Source organism: Numenius arquata, chromosome 3 (genome assembly GCF_964106895.1).
Source record: "Numenius arquata chromosome 3, bNumArq3.hap1.1, whole genome shotgun sequence".
Lineage (NCBI taxonomy): Eukaryota > Metazoa > Chordata > Aves > Charadriiformes > Scolopacidae > Numenius > Numenius arquata.
The window spans coordinates 39,391,471-39,418,831 of record NC_133578.1 but is presented as its reverse complement, the minus strand read 5'-3'; positions in this window follow the sequence as shown (position 1 = coordinate 39,418,831).

Below are 27,361 nucleotides of genomic sequence, written 5' to 3'. Positions count from 1 at the left end.
CTTGCATAGCCACCAGAAAGCTGCAGGTCTCCTTGGGAGAGCTTCTGCAAGGTCACAGTTTACCTCATTTGTCGCCTCTGTCTCCTCCTCCACAATGAAGCGTTTATTAACTGGCTCCGCTTGGTCCTGTTGCACAGCCCTGGTCATGGGATGGACCTTTCTAAGGCCCTGAGATGCTGTCCTGGTGGGCTGCAGATAACTGCTGGGTGGGTAGCCTTGGGTGTTCATCCCAAACTGGGACAGGCTGCAAAGTATGTCTTTGCTGATGTTAATGATGTATGCTGGCACTCCTGCACCCATCTAGTCTTAGTCTGACTCTTGCTCTGTCTGTCTCACTTTAAAGTTTGGCCAGGGGACAGGTTTTGGTACCAAAATAACGTGTTCATCCTGTTATTTGGATCCCTGCGATTGCTGGGGGGTTGGTGTTGGAAGGATGGATGCTTTGCTGTTATTGCTGCAGTTCTTTCTTACTTGTAGTGGCAGTACAGCAGGTCTCCCTCTCTCTGTTGTTGTTTGTCCCGGAAACTCATTTTTCACATGGTTCTTTTGGGGAAAACCTTTGAAGCTTTCTTGTCTGGCTGGATCTGCAGTGCCGCTGCCGCCGGCCTCCCAGGGCTCAGCTTTTACAAATGGCACCAAAAAACCACCCCCCAGCCGACCACTTGTGTTTAATGAAGTCAGTTGCACAGCATGAAAATGCAGCTCACCCGAGTGCAGTGATGGCTTTAGAAAAACAACGGGGAGAAAAAAAAGCACTCTAATTGGATTCTATCAGGTAATCTCTCAGTGAAGCAACACGAGTGCTAATTACTGCTATTGGTGACAGGTAGAGTTATCCGAAGCATAATGCTGCTTTCAGGAAAAAAGGAAAAAAAAAAAAAAGAAAAAAGGACTGTGCTTTCAGGTTAAAAAAAAAAAGGGACTATATTTACAAAAAATAAGTTATTTAACACTCAACAGGGTGCATCTCAGCATTGCAGTACACCTATTAAATTTTTAGTGCCAGATTATGATTCACAGCCAGGGTACAGAAGTTGCCAAGCAGCATAACCCAAGCAACAATTATTAATTAATCAGGTGCTAAAAGTGCCTAAAGAGAGAGCAGTCGGCAAATGATAAGAGCCTTCCCGGGATACAATATTTTTTTTTATTTTTCTTTTTTTTTTTAGATTGAAAATTAGTTAAAGCGTGTATCTTAATGTGATATCCCCTTAGCAGATATTGGATCCATTACTCTTTCTACCCATATTAATAAACCCATTGATGAATATTCTCATTCTTTAGTCTGTTTCCAAAAATGATTTGCAATTGTAAAACCATTTAACTTGGCAACTGTATGTACTGCAAGGAAACTTTGGGAGATACTATCAATTACTTTGACAGATTTGAAAATGCTGTTTATATCCATTAGTTGCTATAAATGCCAGGATGTTGTGATTTGACTGCCTCATTCTTCCTTACTGAAAGAGTATGTGTTAGATAATTTTTGAAGTCAGTAAAGAATGAGGAAAAACTTCTCGTAGGAAAAAAACATCATCAAGTATGTAAGTAGTTTTAGTTTTCTCCCAGGGTTATCAATTAAGTTTCCCTCAGGGGAGGGACTGTTGGGTCTCTGGAGCATCCCACTGAGCAGGGTCCTGTGCATGCATTCCCTGGGAGGGGAGAAATGGAGAGATGCTATTTCCTTAGGGACAGTGGAGGCATGGGGGAGCCAAGCCAAGCCATGGCTGCCAGAGCTTCACATACATATGCCATTATAAATGCCATCACTGACAGGATTATTTTTGCGAAAAGAAATCTGATTTTTAAAGCTTTCCGATCTTATTTTGAGTGAGAAAAAATGTCTGTATTGGAGCTTATTAGCACATCTTGAATGGTCATTTTTTGGTGTCACACTGGTTTTGTTTAGCTCATCATTTTCAGTGTAATTAGTTTGCTTTCTGGGAGCTCTAATGCCTATGCATTTAAGAGTGTCTTGACCTCCTCTCAACTTAGTTTTCTTTTTAAACCACGGAGTCAGGAGTATATGTAGGAGGACAGGGGAAAACCAGGACACTGAGGTAGAAAGTCCTGTTCCTAAAAAACAAAGCAGTATCTTTGTAAGGATATATTAAATATAAACACCGCTAATAGCAGCAGTGCTATTGAGGCAGAACACGGCGTTGTCACTCTCACTGAACATCAGTCAGGGAGTTTCTGACTGTCCCATCATCACTGTTGCATGCGCTGCCATTTCTCCTTGCTGGAGGGGACGTGCCTTGAGCAAACAGCTCTGCTGCAATGCTAATTAGCAGGTGAGATGTGCTGCTCTGGTTGGTTGGAGCTGGGGACTTGTCTCCTGGTCCTACCTGATGTTTGTGTTGTAGAAATGCAGAAAAAACTGACATCTCACTTGATGTATCATCAGAAGGTACCATTGCATGTTTTAGAGTTGATGTTTTGGTTGCATTTTGGGTCTTCAGTTATCACTTGCGTGTCCTTGTCATTGTGTCCATGCGGCTCTTTATGGGGCTGCTCTGGGAACTTGGTGGGTCAACTAATTTGGCTTAAAAATAACACTTTTTACCCTTCTTTTTTCTGGCCACAGTTGTTGTGAGGAAGCAGCTCAGGGTAGGGAGGGATAACTCCTTAATTCAGCTTTGCCATTAAACACCACCTGTCATGCAGCTGGAGACTTTTCTTCCCACCTTACCTGTTCCAGCTGAACTTGGTGGTTAGTTTCTGCTTAAATGAGAGCTCCACAGCGTTTTTCCAGGTACAAAGTCAGTGTACATAGTTGCTGCCCCAGTGCTTCTTTCAGCCCATCAGCTATGCCCAGCTGGTGTTATGAAGGCATCATGTAGCTCATGGGTAGGGATCAGGACTGAGAACTGGAGATGGGCCAGCATTGGGTATGTCTGTCTTGTAACTGATGGTTTGTACTAGCCCCTGCTGATGCACAGCACTTTGTTTTGCTGCTTCTCCACAGCTTCGTTGGGAAACATTGGTCCATTGGTGTATGTCACATCTTGGGAAGGCAAATGTGTAAATTTTGTAGCGTAGTTTCTCAAATACTTTCTTATGATGCACGAAATTCAGTAACTGTGTTGAGCCTGGGTTAGGCCACGCTCTCGATGTATCATCAGTAATTTTTGAAGCCTAGTCATGAAGCAGACAGCATTCAGAGCTGAGAAACTTTTGTGGTTGTTTGATACCTGGTATTTCTTTGTGGGGGTCCTAGGAATGGCAATATGATCAATGGTCATATCTTTACTATCCAGCTGTCATTCTTTCTTTTCATTTGCAAATGAAGATGCAAGTAACCTGCTTTTTAACATATGGCCCATTAGCTACCTCCTCCTATTCAGATGGTAATGTAGTGGACCATTGGTGATTTACTGCCCTGGCTTCTAGGGAAAATAACAGATTGTTTATGCTGGTAATTACACTCATTTCCATATCAATTGGTCCGGCTAGACCAGTGCCTTAAAATAAAAAACTTATGGCAGGACAGTACATACCCAAACCAATTAATGGAAAAGCATTGTGTTTATCAACCAGATAAAGGGAGAAAAGGCGGTAACAGATGAATCATGTATATAAGGAGTGAAGACTCAGGGTGACCTGTTACAAAGTCTCAGCAGGCACAATGGATGTGAGGAATTTTACGAGGCTGAAAAAAACAATGACTTTGAAGGATTAGTCAGAAAATACTGTTCTAGATCACTAGCAGATAAAAGTCAGCAGGGGACTCTGGGGATCTATATATTTTTAGTATGAACAGGGGTTCTGGCCTCTTGACTTTCCCTGGAGTGGCAATGATTCATACCAGTTGAGTATCTGAACAACTTCCATGAATTATTTGTGTTGTACCATACCAGGAGCAGCTGTGATTCTTCTGTTGTGCTCAGTAGTCAACAAGAGTTTGTCATCAAAACGGAAATGGCTTTTTTTCTTTTTGAGTTGATTGACAGGTGGTTTATGCCCATTGCAGAAGTTCTGGACCTGAAGTTGGCAGTGATTAGGTGACTTGTGAAGAACACATTTGATGCTGCTATCTGAGCTGAAGCTGTCAAAACAGAGATTGTCAGAATACATGCTTCAGGGAGGTCAACATCAGTCCATCCAACCCTTTTCCTTCTTGAATACCTTGACATATGGAGTTAGTAAAGTTGTTGAGCCCATGAAATTAGTCAGATGCAAATCAGAATGACAGTGATACATGGGACTACAGGGCATAGTCTGCCCATGGAGGTACACCAAGACTGCTGTTGAATATAAACAGTTGGACTCCACATTGCTATCTGGTGTACCGTCCATGAGACTTTTTGTTAGGTTTTTGTGGGTTTTTGTCTTCTGACCTGGTCAACACGTGGCAGGTCTCAGCCCAAGCACTGCTCTCAGATGAGTACTGAGGATCCCAATGGGAAGGGGCAACTGAGAAAAGCGTGAATGGGAGCAGCAAGAATGATCAGGGACCTGGGGAACAAGATATTCAGTGAAGGCTGGTTGTTTAGCATGCAGAGGAGAAGATAGACTTGGTGACAGCTTTGACGTTGCTTTAGAGAGGAGGAGATATCCGTGTCCAGTGTAGACAGGATAAAGGGAGACAGCCTGAAAACGGTAGCAAGGGACCATCAAGTTAGATATTAGGAAATCCATTCTGTCAGAAGGAGTAGTGACACATGAGAGACCCTATGTTGCTTAGGTCCTTCAGGTATTTTACATTAAACTTAGAGGCACTGCTGGTCCTCCTTTGTACTGTGGGGCAGTTGTAAGTAGACATTGTCTTGGTGTCCCTTCCAGGTCTATCTTAAATTATTTTATGTGTTCTTGTTATTTTAGACTTGGAAGGGAACAACGCAAGGAGACGTGAACATTTATCTTTAAAGTGTTAGGGAATAGCAGGGGAACAGAGAGGTTTCCAGAATTTTGATATTACAATTGCACTCTGTTATACAGAAATCTAAATGTTTCTTGCAGATGAGAAGAGGTGAGAGAGCAGACTGGATGGGTGAGTTGGTAACAGACCAAGAAAGGGGTCCCAACATCAGCAGCGATAAAAGAGGAATAGAGCCAGGCAGCGGCCAGGTGGAGCTTTGCAGCACTTGGTGTGTGGGACACCGTGCGCTTGTTTGTGCATGCTGGGCAGGAAATTACTCACCTCTCAGTCAGTGAAGCTGGTAGTGATACAGGAGTATTCACAATTATTTAACAGCAATCTGTTCCAAACTAAATAAAGAAGCAAACAGGGACAAAATAGGCCCCCTAAACCACAAAATGAACATGCAGCTCAAGGTGTTCAACCAGAGACAATAGGCAGACCTGCTGCTTGGCAGAAGATGGAGATTGGTAAGGTACAAAAGAGACGGGTTGTTGCTGTGACTTCCTAGTACATTTCGTTTCCTGAAGATCCTAAGGCTGCCTTTACTATGGGTTAATATCTGTTACATACTTTTTATGCAAAACACAGAAATCACATATGTATATTCCAGATGTGATGGGCACATTATATTTTGAAATGAAAATGATCTAAAAGAGAAATAATACAGAACAAATAAGTATTACAATACGACTATTACAATTATTGTAACATGCTGTGTGGAGGTTTTTTCCTTTTCTTCCTCATTTTGCTTCACAGCCATTTTCAGGAATAGAAGACAATGACTCAGACTGAATATTACTGTGAATGGAATGAAGGCACTTTGTTATTAAAAAAACCAATAGAGTATAGTTGAAATATCAATAGACATTTGTCCTGTGGTGTAATGATGGAGCGGTGTACTTTTGAAGGCATGCAGAAATGCTTTTTGGCATTGCAAATGCAGGAGCAGGTTTTATTTTGTTAAGCACTTGAAGGCGTGCAGCATCCATCAGTGAATTTTCCATAGTAGAATATCTGGTCTTTTGTGGAGCTTGTAGAAGACTTAGCTCAAGATACGGAAGTGCATAACGCAACGTTTTGGACTTCTCTTTTGGCTTTTGAGGATACCTGTTGAGGAGCTGTCGTCTCTGATCTGAAACGTATCAGACTGAATGAGGTTGGGGAAAACTGGTCTTTGTAGAGTAGTTTGTGGTAAAGGTTAAGGTTTGGCGGTTAGGACACCGGCGTCGCTCTAGCAGCGTGATGTGATGCTGGGTGAAGCATTGTAGCTTCTCTGTGTCCTGTTTTATCACCTCTTAAACGGGTGAATTTGAAGGATGTTGTTGGGAAGTACCAGAACTGGGAAAGGGCTTTATATAAAAGGTTGCATTAACTACAGCTAATTAGGTAAACACCCAACCTGCGAATGCTGCTGCCTTGCACCATAAATTTGAGGTATAAAACAGAGGGGGGGAAATAAATGCATTCCTTAAAAAGAGTTACTGAATAAATACAAAACTTTCTAAGCAGGAGGAGCTGGAGTAGTTGGCTAATTTTTCTAAGAAATATTTTTTTTCCACCCATTAGTATATTATTTTTAGTAGAAAAAGATAGATGAAAATTTGTTTCTAGGAACATTTGGATAGCACTTTCTGTGGTAGGTGGTATGGTGGAGAGAGTTTAACTATTGCACCAAAGAACAAAAAGCAAATTGCACCATTTAATAAAAATGAAGAAAAATTATGATAAAGATCAAAATGAAAGCACGAACAGGTACAGACTGCCATACAGAGCCAGTGCCAACTTACAGCATGAGAATGTGCTAAGACATCTCACCCGGGATTTACACTAACAACTTGCACTTTACCTTCATCCCTGTCTCAACTCTGCCACAAATAGCTTTCCCATAGTTAGCACTAAACTTATCTTGTCTTTCTAGGAAAAACCCTTAGCTACAGCTCCCTGTGAAAAGTAGCTGATTATAAATGTTTTAAAGCTAAGAAGTTTCAAACAACCTGTTCCCCTAAATGTCTCTTTTCTCGAGACATGCAGGTTATATGGTAGAAGGCGTGCAATAAAAAATATCTCAATGGGAAAATACAGTCTATATATATAAAATCAATGTATTCCTTTACCTTCTCTCAGCTCACTCCTTGGAAGCAGCCTGGCAATATGGACTCACTCATTTTACATGCATTTTCCCTACTGTCATCTGCAGTAGCTAAATGCAATGCTCTGCAAAACCACCTTGATTTCTACCTAGGTGATCAGGCACTGGCAACAGAGGAATGCTGTGGAGCTTATTACGGGCTGACTTGTGCCTTTCTGTGCACGTTTAATGGGGTTTTGTAGGAACAGCTTAAAAAAGTCTGTTTATTATAAATTATTAGTCTTTACTTCTGTAACCCTTCTGCAGACATTAGGAACGAGGGTGTTGTACGCTCAGTCCCGTCAGGCATTCAAGAAGAGATTAAATTGGGTTTAATAATCTTTAGATTGTCATAGTGATTAGTCTCATAATTGCAAAGTGCCTTGCTTGCCATGATGTTTGCACTGCAGGAAGGGAAAGTGTGGTGAGGCTGGACACTGTGCCGTGGGACATGCATGGGGCAGGCTCATGAATTAAGAAGCACACCAGGCAACAGGGGTATTTACAACTCATGTGTCTGCCTTTTCAGAGCTATAAAGGAAAGGAGACAAGCAGATGGAGTTGGAGTTACTATGGGTCCAGATAACCTTTAAGCCACAAATGCTGAGCTCCCAGTGTGATCAGCAGCTCTTTGTATCTCCGAGTATGTCCCTTCGACATTATCATGTGAGAATTACAAGTTCTTTTAATTTCCCTGTTAGCACAAACAATGCTATATTTTTCTCCTGCAGCCTTGCCTTCCCTGCAGGAAAAATAATCTGTGATAAAATCTTATCGGGACTATTCCAAGCACTGTGTGGACCAAAGGAACCTGAAACAAATCCAGCTTATCGTTTCTGGTTCGGAGTCAGTGAAGCGCAGAATGCCAATATGCCGATTTTTATCTTGACATTAAAGAAACTGGGAAGTGCTACTAGAAAGCAGTTTTCTTCAGCCATCGTTTAAGAGTTGCATTTACCCAAACTTTGCAATTTTACTTCAGATGCTAATACCCGTGTGGGTTGATGGGCCCTTTGCCTTTGGACACAAGTTTGTGCTTGCCCAGCGCTGGAAAACAGCATGGTAATGGGTTTAGTGGGTATTTTAAAGCCTGTTATGTATTGCATTCTGCAGATGTTCTCCTAACATTACATGGATTTGTATTTGTCAATGTAACAGCTAATGTTAAGAGTGCTGACCACATCTGAGAGGCAATAAGCTGGAAAAACAAATACTTGACAGGGAATATTCCCTTAAAAAGATTGAAAATCTGTTGAACGCCCCTCCCCTTCCCCCCATATTTTCCTGTTTTTTGTCTTGTTTTTTTTTTTTTCTATGTCAGACCTTTCAGTGCTTTTTCGTTTAGGGATTGTTATGCTCCATTTCTAGGAACTAAGCATTTTCAACAAAAACAGAACTATTTTTTTCCCCTCTATTTTGTTAGGAGAGCTCTTTTCCAGGATGAAAGGCTCAATGGAAATTTTCTTCTCAATCAAGTACTTACATTGTATGGTAAATTAATACCTGTGTATGTTCCTTGTAGGTATTTATATAATCTCTGTCAACAAAGGATTTGGGCTATTTTTCCTGCTTTGAGCTTTGTACACGTAGATATTTCCGCTCTGCGATTAAAATAGATATATAAATCTTGCTGTGAGGTTGAGGCTGAAGGGGGAGTGTTACCCTGGCAGAGGATCCGTCAGGAGCCTGACCCTCCACAGATGGTTTTGCTGAGAGAAGTTGACTCTGTTCAGGCAGAGCCAGGGGTCACTCCCAGCTTGTGGAGCCTCCTTCATGCCATGGCTTCTCTTTATTTATTTTTTTTTTTTTCTTTAACTCATTTTTCTAAAATGGAACAAAACAGGCATGTGGCAGAGTTGGGAATCGGGAAGGTTTACCGGCAGCAGGATGGCCACACAGACATAAAACCCGTGTCGCGGCTGTCTGCTGTGGCATCACAGCATCCCTGGGCAGCAGTGTAAGTCCATTCAACACGCTTCTCACTTCCCAGCCATATAAAGTTGTTGGAAAATGAAGTAAAAATGCTGCCCTGATTTCTAGTAACTTTACTCTGCAGGAACCAATTTGGAAGCATTTGAGTGCAGTTTTGCAGGAGGATCTGAGGATGAGCCCTGCAAGGTCTCCAGCAGTACATTACCTTTTAAATACTGTAATTGGAGTCCTGAAATTTCTTTAAGCACTTTATTTTAGAAATAGCTGAGGTTTTGGAACGAAGTCATATAAAGTTATGGCAGCACTTCACAATTTTAGGAGACTTTTAGCCTGCCAAATTGGAGCTACAGTATCGGTATGCACGGTGCCTCTTTCTCAGCGCGGCAGCAATCATGCCGCCAAACTGTGGGCTCTAAATCACAGCTATCGGCTAGAGCAGTGGAAAATGAGAATACAGGTTTTTATGACCTTTTGCGAACAGGACTATGAACCTGTCGCTTGTGAAGTTTTACAAAACATCCCCTTAAGAAAAGGAGTCACATTGGTGACATTTTATGTGAGCAGATATCATTAGTGAACTCGGCTGTTGGTGGCTCGGGGAAAACTCTCACTATGTTCGATGTAGGACTGAATTTCACAGATACTGTTAGCATTTCTCCCCTTATGTCTTCCTCTCTTGTTACTGAGGAATAAGTGCAGGAAAGCAGGTGTGAGGAGCTGGATATTTGTTCTCCTTGTCCCACCCTGGAAGTTACCACTTTGATTCTTTTACGGGTATTACCTTTAACTGTTTATTTGGTTTTTTTGGTGTCTCTCTCTCTCTTTTTTTTTTTTTTTTTTTTTTTTTAACTGATGGAAAACTGTTACTTGCTAATCATTTCTCCTGACTTGGGTACCCCCTGCAGCGCTGCAGGCTGAAACTCATGCTTGGACTAGAATTGACATCAGCTCCCTGGGAGGTAGCAGGGTAGAACTCAGCACCAAAGAATGTCTTTGCGTATTTTGGTAAACACAAAGCAAAACCTTCATATTCAGCTGTCATTTATATTTCTTGCAATAATTTAAACTTCATAAATTGACAAACCCCCCATGAAACCAAGGCTCTGTTGACAGAAAACAAATGAAACACATCAGTTGCATCCTTTGGTTTGGCTTCATGGGGAGCAGAACACCAAATAAAAGTGGTGAAGACCCAGGTTCATGTGTGAGCTCCCTCCTGCAGGTGTATTTTTATCCAGAGGAAATTTTTTTCTCTATAGGACAGGAAAACCAAAAACCAAATCTAAGAGAAGGAATCAGCAGCTGAAACATGTTTTTAATAAAGCAAAAAAGCAAAGATACACTCTCAACCCAAAGGATCTTTTTGGTGTACTCTGTTTTGTAAATGCATTTAGGTCTCTAATGACCTTGCATGCCTATCTGCAGCTATAAATCTGTCTCCTCGATGTACTCCATTAGCAGGCTTGGTTTTCCTGTTGTGCTATAACTTTTGGCAAACATGCTGTTACACATTCCCTGAAGTTCATATTCCAATAGTGCATAGGGGAGCATTTGGGTTCAGAGCAGTAGCACAGTTTTAGGGCAGATCCTTCCAGCACCCTCACTTACAGCATGCTGCTTTGCATCACGGCATGTCCTTGGAGCAGGTATCCTAGATTTTCCTTGCAGGAGAAAGCCTGATGCTCCACTTCAGACGTGCACCAAATGCACCCCCTGAGAGACCAGAGAGTGTGAACCAGTGTTCACGGGCACCTTCAGTCCACACGTGGAATCAGGCTGGTGGGCTCAGGTACCACCCTGAACTCTACCTCTAGAATTTTACACAGTTGTGGTGTTTAATGGTTTTGACCCACTGTTCTACTCCTCCTGTTGTACCAAATTACTTGCACATGTGTGCATAACCTCTGTTATCCAATTTGGTCCTTCTAATTTCTGGTTGCTGTGCTTCTCTGGCACACTGTGTGTATAGCACAGTAAAAAGAAGGGGGGAAAAAAAAAAAAGCCCAGCATGTGTCATGTCTCATCTCTGTTTTATAAAGCAAAAGTGTCTCCCCATATGTGCTGTTCAAATTCTTGGCTATTATTATGAAGATAAATATAGCAAAGCATTTAGAACTGGGCAAGGTTTTATCTGGAAGAGCCTTCCCTCTCTCCCAGGCAGCATTGGGCCAATAAGCTGTTGAAGGAAAATGAAATGTATCAACATTTCATAACCAAAACTCTTCAGAACTTTTGTTCCAAGAAAATAATTAGGGTAAGTTGACACTGCTGTCTTGATCCAGGATATATGCCCTGTGTCTGGCTGGCTGACTGCAGCACTGGAATTTGAGAGTTCTAGATTTATGATCCAGTTTATACATCCTCTTAGTGTTTATATATGGGGAGTTTTAAGCCATGTAGTTTAAATTTTTTTATTGATGAAAATTTCTGGTGGCTAGGTTATGCATGGTGGAGGAAGTTGAGTCTGAATTACAATTGACATCTTTAAGAATAGCCAGGAAGGTGCCTCACCACATTGTAATATTTCTGAAGTATTTTATTTCATGTCAGCACTGTGGTTGATATTATGTGCATCTTGTTTTCCTCTGTACACAGCGTTTGCTTTGGTGGCCAAAGAAAAATGTTTGGAATATATTTCTATAGTACAAGTGACTTCAGGTACTTGTAAGGCCTTTTCCTTCTTTTAGGAAAAAAAAAAAAAACATACTTGACTGTATGTTCAAGAAAAATACCAAGCCTTTTTCTATATATGTCAGATTCTGAATGCTAAGATACCTGTCCCTTGAGGGTCAGAAACTTATGTCTACTTGTAATTAGAATGATGTTTTTCTGGCTTTGTAAAGGTTAAAAAGTCCCCCTTTCTAGGTTTTGGTGGGTTTCAGCATGTGTCTGTTGTGTTTTCCAAACCGAGGGCAGATTGCTTGGGAAAATACCATTTAAAATTAGCAAACTGGCTGGTGAAGCTGTCAGGTGGTGTGGAGGGTCCTGGTGAGGTGTTGGTGGGAATGGCAGAAGTATGTGTTAAGTACAATCTATATTTGTTGCTTGTGTGATGGAACTGTGAGCTTCCGTGGTACAGTCTGGTCAGATTAGTTCAGATCACTTGTCTCAAATGAGGTTTATTTTTTTTTCGTAGTCTAAGTCGTCTAACTCTCTGGCTCTGATCTTAAATCCATCAGGAGGGCTCCATCTGTGGGCATGAACAAGTCTCTCCCAAGACCAAGCCATTCTACGTGCTTTAGCATATCTATGTTGGCATGGCATCAGGCACCTATATAAGGTGCTGACTATAGAAGAGCCCACCTGATTTGTTTGGAGTAGAGGCACAAATTTTCAATGATGGGTGTCAGGTGAGGAAAGTTCCTCCTCCTCCCACCTGACAATGTTTGGAAATGACTCACTGTTGCTCAAGGTCCTGTTCTTTTTGCAGACTTTTCTAAGTCTCTCTCCCCTGATTTATCTGTTGATTTTGTCCAGGAGGTCCCAGTATTGGCCCAAGCCCCTTCCCATACCTCTGTTTATTTCAGGAGAATTTAACCTGTGTCAAGATTAATCTCTAACGACCTTGTTAAGTCATTCATGCATTAACTCGGCTCCTCCTTCAACATAAATCTTGCGTCCAGCTTTTGAGGTAGGGAGGGAAAGGAGCATGGTGCACTCATTTAAAATGAGCAAATGCCCTTGGGCTAGGACTCTTGATCCTGGCCTGGTGCTGCAAAGCATCACAGGAATAAATTTGAAGTCCTTTTGCGTGAGGCTGCAGTTACACTGCTGGTTTGGGGAACCCTTTAGGATGTGCCTTCAGATACAGAGTCTGGCTGCCCATTGGCCAAAGTTTGTCTGATGTAGGTCACTACCTGGAGAGCATTGTACTGTTTCACGCTATTTAAACCCTTAAAGATCTGAAGAACCGTTGTTGTTGTTTTTTCTTACAGACTACTAAAAGGAAGAAATAAGTATGTCCAGTGCTTGTCAAATACAGAACAGAGCTAAGTTTTCTTCACTCAAAACCCCAGTCAGTTTTATTTATTCCAAAAAAAAAAAAAGCAGCGTATGAAGTGTTGGAGCTAGGCCTGATGGAAGGACATTGAAGCTTTGTTTAATGTCTACAGACATCTTGCAGAGCAGAAATAAAGTTGGAAAGGAAATGCAGTATTTTAAAATGCACAGAATAGCTAGGATTGAAAAATTAATTTGGAAATAATCATTGGGTATGTATTAACAGAGTAGTATTGAGTAAAATAAATAGAAATATAATTCAATTAATACACATGTCTAAATAAAATGACAAAGTTGACACAAAGCTACTCCACTCTTACTGAACAGACATGTTTTGACAGTATTGAAATGAAAAAGCAGAAACAATTATCTTGGAATTTTACCCATTATGGTTTTTGCTGAAAATTACATATTCCATTGAAAATCTGCTATTTTAGTGAAGGTGGATTTTTTGCAGTGGATATAGTACTTGTTGGAAAAAAAGTTTAAAAAACGCTAGTGGGATTTTAAGCTTTTTTGGCATGTAAAATTTCTGCCACATGTAGAATAAGCCTGTGCAGGATAGCCAGTGAGTCTCTGCTGTTGTAAAACATGAAATACAATTATCATTGTACCATCAGTATCTTCTTGGGTAGCAACAAGTGTTGGACATAAATTAAGACTTGGCCAAATATTTATGTTTTGGAGACAAGTGGATAAGGATCAAGATTCTCACCTGTCTCTAATAAAGCCCTTAATTGCAGAAGAAGTTTAAGTGTGGTGTGAAGTCCAGCCCTTTCTCAGTAAGGAACGTAATGAGACATTTAAAGTCTGCCTTAGCTAACTAGAGATGTGGTTAGGTGCTTGGCAGGGTTTGCAGAAGAAGTGGTGATCTTGTTCTAGGTATATCTGCATGTGAATGTTTTTAAAATCTAGTCCCTGGAAAGGGACAAAGGCACGCTTTTTCCTGATTCCCACTGATATTGGGCATATTTTTGCATTAGATCTGAACTTCATGTGATCCATAGTTCATACCTGATACTTAAAACTTTTTTTTTTTAACTGAATAAAGCAGGTTGTGTTTTAAATGTCCAAGTCCACCTGGTGCTGGTGCTGGTTGAGCTCTGGGAAAGGACCGCAGATAGCTGTTTCAGCTCACCTTCCCCGTCAGTTCTGGGTACAAACGGATTTCTGAGCTCCAGGGGTTAAGCTTGGAAATAATCTGACTGACAGTCCCCTGGTGAGCTACCAGTGAGAACTTTCCTATGCTAATATGGTGTGTCTTTCTCTTTCTTCTAAGCTTGACTTTCATCAGTTAATGATAGTGAGTTTGAAAACTGGTTGTTTTACGAAGTCAATAAATGGTGCCAGCGTTGAATGACTTTGTTACAAACCTCTCATTACTGGGCTGAGCAAACAACATGACTTCCAGTCCTGACATTTATTGGCAGCTGGGACCCATGGATAACCCAGTATCATCTTCTCCTAACATGAAAGAGGTATAAATAAAACAATAGGAATGTACAAAACGGCACAGGTAGAGTGAGTTTGATTAACACAACTTGAGGCAGCTTTTGAATGAAATATAATAAATTAAAGCTCTGATTACATTCAATGCCAATTGTCTTTCATGGCCACTCATCTCTGGAAAGAATAATTGGAGGACTCTGACATGTGAAGACTTCCATGGGGTTGCCACCTACGCAGGTGAAGTGTGTATGCCAATTTGTACATTCTGGTGGTGCAGTCCAGGAGATGACACAACCATTACCTCTTGCAAGTCATTGAAAGATATGGTGCCGGTGTACAACATCACAGAATCACATGGGGTTGGAAGGGACCTCTGGAGATCATCTAGTCCAACCCCCCTGCCAAAGCAGGTCCACCTAGAGCAGGTTGCAGAGGAACGTGTCCAGGTGAGTTTTGAATGTCTCCAGAGAAGGAGACTCCACCACCAACCTGGGCAGCCTATTCCAGAGCTCTGCCACCCTCAAAGTAAAGAAGTTCCTCCTCATGTTTAGGTGGAACTTCTATTCAAGTTTGTGCCCATTTCCTCTTGTCCTGTCCCTGGGCACCACTGAAAAAAGACCGGCCCCATCCTCTTGACACCCTCCCTTTAAGTATTTATAAGCACTGATCAGATCCACCACCACCACCACACCCCCCCCCCCGCCAGCCTTTTCTTCTCTAGACTAAGAAGACCCAAGTCCCTCAACCTTTCCTCATAAGAGAGATGCTCCAGGCCCCAACAGGCCCCCATTGAGCGAATCTACCCAGGGAAAGGTGTGACTTGCCAGGGAGACAAGCTCTTTATCATCTCTGAAATTTATTGCCTCTGAGTGCTTCCTCTGCTGTGAGACCTCAGGCCTGGAGGGAGAGTGATTGGGTAGGCTCGATCCAGGCACTCAAATGGTGTTGCAGATTTTTCATCCTGTAGAAACAGCGATGCCACAGTAAGTAGGAGACTGAAAACCTTTCTCTCGGAGAGGAAGGGTGTGCTCCAGTGTAAAGTGTCCTTAAGGGGATCTTACCTGTGCAGTTTCACACTGCACTTGAAATTGAAATTTCACTTTCACTTGAAATTGTGTTCCTGCAATTGCATTGAATATACTCATCCCTAAAGCCCTTGTTAGCTTTCCTTGAGTGCACTGTCGTGGATGGAGGCTGATATACAGACCTGCTTTCTGCCCATACAAAGGCACCTGTAACTGCAAGGTGAGTGTGCCATAAACACCTGCAATACTTACTCAGAGGAGTGCTTTCTTCCCTAGTTCAGGAGGTCTAGTGATGTTGGAGTTCAGATTTATCCTGATCAGTATTAGAAAAGGTCCTGTTGGGTGTATTACATGAAAAGCAGTATTTCAAGGCTACTTTCAAAGACTTAAGGTCTCGATGCTCTTAGTCTTTCCTAAGTAGTACTGACAGTGCTACATATTTGAAACTGCAGCATAAAAAACCTACAGCTCTAATATCAACTTGATCAGTAGAAAAAATTCCACCATGCATACAGTCAGGGAACTGAAGGTTTTTTGCAGTCCCAATCATTATGCTCTCCTGTTGTCATCCTTCCACAGCTCTCTGGGAATTTAATTCCTGTTTTGTTTAGTTTAATAGATATAGATAGATATATAATCCTGTGCACCTTGTCACTTTTTGCATGCTGGATGGTGATATGCTTTGTGATGTACATGAAAATGCTTAAATAAAAAGAAAAAAGTCTTTGTATGTAGGCATTAATTGCTATCAGATCCTCACGGTTTGAATCAAGTAATTCCTGAACAGGCACACATTTGTTTGTTCTGCTTAGGCACTAGCGAGATGCTTTAGTATCTGTCATTAATAGCTAAGGAAAATAGTTGGTTTTACTGGGGGAAAAAGGAACAGTGGAGAATGAAGGTCCAAGAGCGCTTGCCAAATTTCTTTCAACCAAATCGGCTGCCAGTGTGTAGTGTGAATGAAGAAAATTGAGGATGGCAGCTAAGGCTTAACTAATGCAATCCTATTTGGAGCTGCAAACAAAGGCTTTGGCCTCTGTTCTCAGAGTCCGACCTTCATCTTGTAGATTGAAAGCTAAAATGATTGTGGGATTCAGCTTGACCAAGAAGGTACCAAGAGAGTGAGACTGAAGCAGAAACCCTGGCCAGGTGTTGCTGAAAGGACGTTTTGTTTGACACTGCAAAAACAAAAGGCTCTGTCTACATCTGCAGGTGTAATTTATAAGCAGACTGAACAAAATCCTTCAGGATTTTGGTAGGCGATGGGGTCCATGTAATGCTATGGGCATGCTGGGCTGTTAAATAATCCCTATCCTTGACAGCTTCAGGAGTTATTAGCCATTGTCACAACTTGCCTCCAACTGTCTCTCAGGGGCATCTTTTTCCCATTAGCAGTGATTCATATGAAGAGCTCTTGGGTCTTGTCCAGTATTAGCTCTTCGTTTTCTCTTTTGTCGGATGCCCAAGGAAAGGCTCTCCAAGCGGGGTCTGTCTTTGCTGTATTCATAGGCCACACTTGGCTGATTTACTTGGAAATATATACGATATAAGCAAGCCCATCTGTTCCCTTAAAGCAAGTGATAGTAAGATCAGCCACACAAGCAAAGATAAAATAAAACTAACTGGTGGTCTGCAGCATGCAGGTATGAGCACACACCTGCAAACGTGCTAGTGCAGCCTACTGGTGATGGTCAGACTGTCCCAAAACCTACTGAGACCATAGGGCAGGCTTTAACCCCTTGGGGAAAGAAGTAAAAATAATTTTCTGGGCATGCCCTGAAGCCAGACGGGCTGTGCCGTGTGTGTCCAAGGTGGGGTACTCACATGTTCGTTAAGATTAGAGGTGCTCTGGCAACGGGGCTGGACTCAGTTCTGGTGTTGGGTCTGAAACAGCAGTGTGGCTGACCTGAAACAATGTAGGAGTTGTTTTTTACCAAGATTTGTACAGTTTTTGAGTGCTTTCCTGCCCTCTTTTATTTTATTTTTTTTTTTTTAAACAGAGCTAAGAAAATTAGAAAAATCTGGAAGTGTTTAAGAATACTGCTCATAAAAATTGTTTTAAGAGGCTTATAACTGTAAATACACAAACAGTTAATAGCAGGAACGTGTGTTGGGTCCTCTTTCTAGCCAAAGCCTAAAATTGTCAAATGTGGTGGCACTTAAAATATTAAACCCAGCTTTTTCTCTTCTTCCTTTAATGTTTCAACAAGGTTTTACATAGCGCACTACTGTCATATTTGCTGGGTCTCTTTTAATGCTGTGTATGTGACCTGTTGGGGAGGTACAGGCAGTCTCTACTTTGCTACTGCATTAATAATATTGAGAAAGTGGTTTGCTTACCTAGAGACAGCAAACCACTCCTTCAGCAGTATTTAAGTGACAGGGTCATCCCTGCTTCGTTAGGGGGTGAGCAGTCAGCCCATCTGTGGCTGTCTCCTTACTTGGGGAGGTCCTTCCATGGATCTCCCTTGAGTTGGGGCTGATGTGTCTGGGCTGTGCCGTGAGCTCCGTGGCATAGCTGGGTATTAGCTAGGATGACATTCCCTTCAAGAGAAAGAATAATTTCCCTGTATGCGGTGAGGGAGTAACTACTAGTAAGCAAAAGTTATAAATAGAAGACATCCTGGCTGCAAGCAAGAGGTGACAATCTATCTGCATATTTAACAATACAGCATTATGTTCAGAAAAGATGAAACGTCTTCTCCTCCTGGCTTTTTGCCCTAGAACACACTGTTTATGTGGGCTTTCCACTGTGGTGCGCTCCAGTTTTACAACTGTTGCAGGTGCCTCTAGCAGCTTGGAGACCCCCATTGCATTCCTGCAAAAACATCAAGGAAAACAATTTCACTATTGCAGGAGAACTGACTGGCAGCTCTGGCAGTCAGGTAAAAGACTTGAAAATTGAATGCTCTTTGACTCAAAAGTACCAGCATGGGTGTCCTGTGCTCACCCAGGCCATTCCTTTCTGGTGGTCCTGCCCATGTTGGGGGACTCTCCTCAAGGAAAAAAAACGATGAGGCATTGCAGCCCTGTGTCGAGATCTCAACCACTGGGTTTTGGGGTGGTTTTGTTCTTTTTTTCGAAGAAAAACTGACATTTTCCAGTAGGGAAACATATTTTTTTATTTTCTCCTCCAGAATGTTTTCCTTTTAAAATCAAAACAGAAGCAAAACGAAATCTGTTTTGACAGGAGGGGGAAAAAAATGTATTGGTGACTGTATGCATACTATTTTTGGTTTAACTCACGGAAGTTGAGTTTCTGAGAGTCTCCTTAGAAGCTCTGTGCATCACAGGAGGCTCCCTGGTAGAAGAGGAAGTGGATGGCAGACCCTGAGCACCTGTTCAGGGTGGAAGCAATGGATAGATATGAAACTAAGATGGAATGCTCTTGGGTCCTTGCTCAAGGAGGAGGGAAGAGCAATGGTGAAGCTTCTTCAAGACATATCTGAACTCTTTCTGAGAAAAAAGAGGCAAGGCTTTACTTCAGATTGAGTAGTTAGGGGTTGCCTTTTTTTGCCAATTGCTGTTTCTTTTGAAATGTCTTTGCATTTTTAAAGACTAAAAATGTAAAAAGCTTCAAATTTACACTTGTTCCTTTTCTTCAACATTTCCCATTCTTCATTTTCCCAGAGATAAAATTAAGAAAGAAATGTTAATAGTGAGAATCATTAAAAAAAAAAACAAAAAAAAACAAACCAAAAGAGTATTTGATTTTTCCATGTAGCAAACCACAGAAAATTCTTTTAAACTCCTCTCCCCCCTTTACTTTCCAAGATACAATTGTGGAAAATCTACTCAGTGTTTCTTAGCGGCCCCTTCTCCCCATCCTGATCATACTTTCCACAATATCACTGTATTTAGGAATAGCATAGGATCTTCTCATTGCATTAAATGTTTCCTGATGGGTCTTGGAAATGAGATGTTTGTTTAACTATACTACGCTTCCTTCATTTGCTAATTGCTTGTGGTTTTTTTTTTCTTTTTGACTGAAGATCTAGATTTTAAATAGTTGGTAAATACACGCACGCACATGTACGCACGCACAGACACTAGCACAACAATCTGCTTTCTACATGCTTGCCTTTTTAATGCTTTTTGTTGTTGTTGTTTGAAAAATCATGTAAGCATAATAGGGATAATTAGCTTTGACTATGAGCAAATCTGGCAATAAAACACATTAGCTACAGCTTTAAATCAACATCTCAGCCTGCAGCCTTGACTTAACTCATAGTCCCGGTAAAATCTAATTAAAACTGAAATGATCATTTAGGCATTTGATTTTAATTGCACGCGTGTGTGTGTGTGTTTGGCTATTTGGCCCGTACAGATGATTTTCTTGAAGTAGCTGAGTTTGCAGAGAGCTGCTTTGAACCTTATGCTATAATCATAGGGAAACGACACAAAAACTTAACAGAGATGGCTACTAAGTTCAAAGCCTGCTAATGGTATTTTGAAAAAATACTCCTGTAGGTAGTGTGTCTGAGTTGCATTATTAGATGCCTAAGAATATTAGTTATGCATTGACTTAGACTTGCAGAAATCAGGAGTTTATTTTTAAGTCCACATTCCTAGAGCAAGAAAAATATGCCAGAAACTCAAGCTGAAACGTATAATAACAGAGCCTCAGCTTTCCCCTACCCTTGAAAGAAGAGCTCTGGGTTGACTTCAGCCATGAAAAGACATTTGTAATGCAGATTACATCTGTTCACATGGGGAATTATGAATGCATGTTAAATTCACGCTCTGACTTACTCGGCACTAATTTTGCCTTGTAGACCAACCCGCCATCTCAGTAAAAGCTGATGGGGGGGTCAGGCATGGGGACACCCTTATACCATTGGGAAAACCTTGCTGGGTGTCTGCCAGCACCCCCCTGTACCTGGTGTCTTTGGAAACACGACCTTAGGTGCTCGCCTCCTGTAAATCTGTGTGCTGCCACTGATTTATTCTGACTGAGAATGTGACCTCAGGTCTCTAATAATAAACACAAAGAGAACAAATAAAAACAATGTCTCTCCTGTACTTTCAGAAGAACAAAGTCTAACACTTTTCATGCAAGCCTTTTGTTATCAGGGGACATCTTTGGGAGTCTAATGCATCCTTGGGAACCTTGGAAATCTCTTGGGGTGTTTCTGGACACCACAAAAAGAATGTAGGCTTACACAGCCCCCATGGTTGGGATTTATGCAAAATACAGCTTAGAACTGAAAGCAAGGACATAGCTACTTTGGAAGGGACATCATTGGATTTAAGTGAGGCTAATGTCAATGAGTGTTATTCCCATTTTGTTTCCCAGGGCCACTCAAAAGAAAGCAGAAGGAGCTAGGAAATTTCCAAGTGTGTGGAAAAACCAATAATACAGTATTTTAATATGTACTATCTACAGCTGGCTGGGTGTACCCTGAGTTGTACAAGGTGACGGAGTTGAGGCAGTTCTGCAAAATGCAAAAAAACCCTTCTTGATTTAAACGACCACAGTGATTATGGTTTTCAGCTCAGACCAACTGAAGAGTGCACCTCTGATGTTGTTGCAGATTCTGAATGATAGTAGTTTATAGACTTTACAGGAGTATAGCAACTGTTCTGATGTAAGCAATGGCTTCAGATGCAGTGTGGCAGAGTATTTGGTAAAGGCAAGAGCACTGGGCTCTGCTCCCTGCTATGTGAAGGTCATGCGGCAGTAATGCCCCAACACCAAATGCAAGGTGGCTTTTGTTTGGTGCGATGTGATTTATTTTTTTGTTTTTTGTTCATACAAGGTTCTCAGTGCCGGCTGGGGTTTATTTTGCATTCAGAGCTGCTGCGCCCTCTGCCTTGTACTTGTTCATCAATGCCGATCCCTGTCCCCTTGCTGCCAGGCTGAGTGGCCTTGTTGAGTTTGTAACATCATTTTACAAATTTACCGGACATCAGGAGTGTGTTGCCTTTCCTAGCTGAGGGTATCTGGAGTTTCACATCTTGCTGACTTCAGGGTAGCCTCGAACCAAGACGATCCAGCTTTAGCTCTGCTGGTGGATGCAAGACCACACCATTGACCAATTTGGCCAAGCAGATGGGATTGACGTGTTGCTGCGAGACACAGTGTTGAGCTTTGACTGTGGGCCTTGCTTCCCTTGACCAAGGGTAAGTAGGGAAGTTCAGCCTAAATTAAGGGATGAGGTAAGGTTGGGTATGGGGCATGCCAAACTCAGCTGCGGAGTTGGTCCACAGTGTGCATAACAGGTGTTTTAAGATGGGCGTTGACAGGCATGGATGGTGAGAGTTAGCTTTTAGAATTAATTTACCAGAGCAAACTCTTCGGAGCATTTCAGCTGATGGTGCACGGTGTTCCCCAAAGAAACGGTAACTCGTTGCCTAAAGCCAGTTTCAGTGTGAATGGTAATGATTAATGCCTGGAGATCCCAGTGGTCTTGGAAGCAATATAGTTAAGTAAAAGGCAATGGGTTGGATAAAAGGTCTTAAATCAGGCTAATGTTGGCAAATGTCACTTGAAAGAGAGGGATTTTGGAGGAGAAAAAGGAAAAAGGTAAAAGGAAAGTAATTTAAGAATAAATTCAAAGGAGGGAAAGCAGACATTCCTACAAACTAATAAAATCTCTGCAAATGAGAAAATGAGCCTGCTCAGATTGAAATTTAATCACAGAAAGGATTTTATTGTAACACGGAGAATTATAATTACCACTCGAAAAAGGAGAGTTTTTTCTGCCTCTCAGCTGGCATGCAGCTGCCAGAGCCCAGTGCTGAGCAGGAGGGACAGCGTTGGGGAGGGTACGAAGGGTCACAGCGGTTGTCCTACCAGTAATTAATATAGTCTCTGCCAAAACCAGATTCATTTAGAGAGGTAGTTGTGAACATTTCATGTGCAAGTACCATGAAAGCATTGCCCTAGTAGCACGCGTCTATCTTCCCCAGCGGTGCAGTGCTGCCCAGGGAATGGTCCCCGCGGGGTCTCCATGGTGTTCCTCTCTACCTGAGCTCATACTGAGGCATGGCTTGCGCGGGGGACGGGACGGACGGACTCTAGAGCATTGGAAAGCCTTCGTGGGGTTGTGCCACAACTGTAGTTATACTTCAGACTCATTTAAGGCCACCCAAAAGGTCAATAAAAGCAGAGATGAAGGGCAATATAAATACAGAAGTATTTCAGTGGTTGATAAAAGAGTACCAGTGCACACACCTTTCCTTTTGAAAATTAGTGGGTATTGGTACTTTTGTTCCGAGAAAAAAATCAGAGGAGAAACAATGATAAGAATCCCACCTGTTGTTTGTAGTTCAGCAGTATGAATCCTTTCAGGAGCAGGCTGACCATACAGTTGGACTTTTAGCTTTATTTAGAAGCAATTACAACCACCTCAAAGCTCAAAATATGTCCGCAGCTTCCCTTTAACAAGTCAATATTTTCTTTCCTATTCCCCTGCTGAATAGGTTGTTGTTTCCTTCCTTATTTTTGTTATAGATGCAATTCAGGCTGGGTTGGTTTGATTGATATGTTCTGTTTCTTTTTTCTATTTATGATATCGAGCTCCTGGAGTCTCCACTGACTTCATTAGCGTATTTTGGAAAATAAGTATCCTCAGCATTATTTTCTCTCCCTGTCCTAGTGGGGAAAAAAAAAAGAAAAAAAGAAAAGCGTGATAGAAAAGCATACTGAAGCATACTTTAAAAGGAAAAAAAAAGAAAAACCCAGTTAGCTTGTGCATACAGTGGAGTGGGGAATGATACTGACAATGTTTAACAAGTTCCCTTTTTAGTATTCTATCAACTGCAAGGTTTTTAAAAGAATTAAGACTAACATAATATTTGACAGCTTTTACCACCTTTAAAATTGCTGCTGAAATGCTCGGTGGGCAAAACTCACATTCCGCTTCCTTAATTTGGTTTCTTAATAATTATTTTACATCCACTTCTCTCCTGCTGAATTTTAGAAATGTTGTTCTCTTCATCTCAAATGCTCTCGTGGCTGATCACGTCAGGAGGAGGCGATGCATTTCAAATGGCAAGGAGCGAGTATTAGCATGCGACCGTGCCAGCCATCTGACACGGTGCGAGACAGGACATGAATTACGATTGTTACTGTCAAAATACACAAGGTCCCGTGTCGGTGGGTGCTCCGGGTTCTTCCCTGAACGCAGCGGGTTACCAGTGGGCCACCAGCAGGTTGTTTGAAGAAGGTCTTATTAACTTTTAAAAAGGAGAGTTTAATGGCAATATATGTTTTTGTGTCAGCACTGGAAGAGTTAATAAGATAAGGGTTTTAAAAAAAAAAAAAAAAAAAAACAAAACCAAAAATTAAAACTCTTTATTTGGCCAGAATATGCAGTGTAGACACAGCCTGTGCTATGTCTCCAGCTCTACGTGCCAGCAGAGGCGTTTGGCTAGTGGGAATTAAGCAAAGAATTGTGCAAACATTGGGGAGCGTTGCTGAAAGTATTCAGCAGTCATTTTTTTGCTACTTTAGGATTAATTTGTAAATTTGCTCTTGACAATCATTTGTAAAATAACCATAACCCTGAAATATTTTAGGTCGTGGCAAGCTAGTGGTTTAAACACAATGAGCCTGGTAAAATGAAAAGTCAATCAGAACATGAAATAGGAAATATGATTTCTGTGGTATTTTATATTGCTTTGAAAAGGACAGCTTCAGAGAATTAAAAAAGAGAAGCGAGTCCCTTGCCTTTTACATTTGTGTCTAGTGCTGTTGCAGTCAGTGAGCTGTGCTTTAGGATCTCTCTGAGAACACAAATACTTGATTATTTAAAAAAAAAAATATTTGGAAATACTGTCTTTTTAAAAATTATCTCATCTATTAAACAAAGAGCAGTGAATCATGCTTTTATATTGTGTATTTTTACAGCAAAGTATTTAAACTGGCCCGTTGAATAATTTCACGCTGCATTAAGTTCAGTAGGATCTTCTTGTATGTATCATTTTTAGTGCTTCCTATATCTTTGGCCATAAGCTTTTTAATTACCATGTGAAGAAATGTAAGATGAAATTTAATAAGAAATAATTTTGTGGTCGTTTGGCTTCACCTGATGCAATATTTTACAGATCATAGACTTACAGAATAGTTCGGGTTGGAAGGGACCTTTAAAGGTCATCTACTCCTATCACCCCTGCAATGAGCAGGAACGTTTTCATGGAGTCGGTGGCAGTTGCATGTTTTGTTTGGAAATCATCGGGTTGCCTTTAGAGTAGCTGCCCATCGCTCACCAAAGGCTTCTAAAGCAGCAGCCAAGTGAAGAGGAAAGGTTTTATTAGGATAGAGAGTTCAATCTCTGGAACCAGAAGAACGGTTGTAATTCCAGTGCTCGTAGCAATTCATTAAATTGAGATGTTAATGGTCTGCTGCCCTTGTGGTGCTCACGTGGCCAGGATTTGGGAATGAGCACCTGACTGGGTGGGGAGCCAGTGGGCTGGGGCTGTCGCTTGTGCCTGTAGCCTGGCCTCGGTTTCCTCTGCAGCAGGCAATGCTTTCCTTATCCCACGACTATTTTTCACTTTCAGATGCCTTTTCATCTTCGCTCTGGTTTTGATCAGGCATTGTGGTATCGAAATTTTGGGCTTTCTTTAATGAAGTTTTCCTCAAACCCAATGGGGGTGGGTTTTGAGGCATCAGCATCGTCAGCAAGGGAAGAAGAAAATGTTTTGTCAAAAAAGATGCCTGAGTTGGTCTAGTTTATAGCTGCAGACTTAAGCTGGGCACTGCTGGGACATTTTCCTTGTAGGTATGTTTTAGGTTAGACCCTTACATAAATACTTAAGAGTTAGGTTTCTAATGCTGACTTGCCTGCAACCTTTATGAACACAAATAATGCGCTCATAAATTCAACAAAAGGGAAACAAAAAAAATGGAAGCTGAGGAGCCTGTTGTATGTCTTAGAGAGAAAAAGGAAAATAAAAGGCGAAGACCTGGTTTTCCTCCAGCTCTGAGCTGCGCATTTCCTTATGCCCATTTCCATGGCTTTCCCAGCACCTGCAGGGGAAAACCCCTTCCCCGGTAGCTGCTGTCTAAAGGGCAAAGGAAAGATGCTCTGAGGTTTACCCACAAGTGTTTTAATGTAGCATTAGGATTCTGGCTTGATAATTTGCCATCAAATACCTTCCCACTCCATTTTAAAGGTTTCAAACTCAATACTTACCCACTTTTTAAATTTATTTTTTTTTAACGCACAATTAAAGATACACAATACTGAGATTTGCCTGTGTATCACTTATGAACACTACCTGTTTATGAACTCAAACCAGTATTATACCTGGAAAGCCTTTTTTTTTTGTGAATTTTGGTGTTGCAGATGAAATGTACTTATGAGATGTAAATTTAACTTGGATCTTGAATTTGCAAAGACTTATTACTGCCCTTGATCCTGCAAATGGTCTGACACGTCTTAGGAGTTCACCTGTGAGGACAGGTCCTTTCAAGTCAAAGGTATCATTTAGGTGAGCAAGCCTCACCAGGTCTATGAGTGATCCTTGGGAATGAAGTTAAGGTCTTGCAGATTGTCAGAGCTGAAGATGCACAGCGGTGGCTCCCCTGTTGCCTAATTGCATTTTTAATTGGATGATAGCAAAGGGCTCTCATTTTAGCAATGCATTTGCTAACTGCTGAGCATTGTGGCTGAGCTGATGAAGAAATCAAATCTGAAAGAGCCAGATACTCCCCAGGCTGAAATTGATGCTGGTTTGGTGTTAACTCTAAATGTGAGTTGCTGAGCCTGGAAAAAATGAAATGAAAACCAGGATCTTCCAATTGGTTTACATTTTCTTTGGGATCTGTGAAAGCATTTTGTCAGACAGGCTGACCAAAAGACTTGTGGGGTTGGGAGGTACATGCATTTACTTTAGCCCTCTGTGTGCTCTGGGACCCAATCCCAGAGGAGTAGAGGTGCTGCTCTGACACTGTCCCCTTATCATCAGACACATATTAAAGAGGAACATGTAGCAGCAGTCATGACTTGTCTTCCATGCTGATCATTAAAAATGTGGGGAAGAAAAGCCCAACTGGGTGGAACTTGGAGTCTTGAGTTTGGAGGAAATCACCTGCAGCGTGGTAAAGGAAAACTGAACTGTGATCGTGGCTGTGGGACTGGAGGTGGATTATGCGGTGCATTCATTTTGGGTTTCAGAGCTTCCCTTTTCCATGGCTCAAAGGTCTATGGACTTTGTGTGCGCTGCAGGAACGTAAATCTCTGCTGCTGGCTTTGTCTCCAGGTAATTAATCAGTGGTTGGTTATAGACTTGTTGGGGATGGACAGATGTTGTTTTATTCCCTTTTAGTACTGGGTTTTTTTAATTCCAGTTCAAGTAAGTGGGAATACTCCTCATTTTCTTTTATTATAAGGTAAACAAAATTACCATGATATATCTTCTCCAATTTCTGTTAGGATCGCACTTTGAAACTATAACCTATTTTTAGCTGAAAATCCTTAGAGAAAGTCTAAGAAGCCAGAAAACACTTTAGTGGGAAAGTGATATGTTCAAATAAACCTTACAGAGATAGTGCTCACCCAGCAGATGAAAATATTTAGTCTGGGGATTGTTAGGCAGAAGAGTATTTCTGATTCTCTCTTTTCTTTCTATCTAAGGTAACCTGATTATCACTGTAATCTCTTTTGCTCTGTCAGTTTGAAAAGACAGTATCATCTGTTATTCTGTAGGAAAAAACAAAACCCCCAAATGATAGCAGGCAGAAGCAGATATTCCTTATTTGAGCTTTAGTTTAAAAATGAGAGCAATATTCATATGGTCAGAAGCGTATTTTTTTTATATATATATACACACATATATGTATTTTTATATATATATATCTCTGTAAAATATGACCCTGCTTTTTTTGAGCAAATACATGGCACCAGGTTTATGCTCTGTACAGTTTCTGCAGGAGATATCGGGGCTGTTGGGCCATTACCTACTAAATGCTTTACCTTCTTAGCAGAGATTTTCTGTAAAGGGGCACTGGCACTG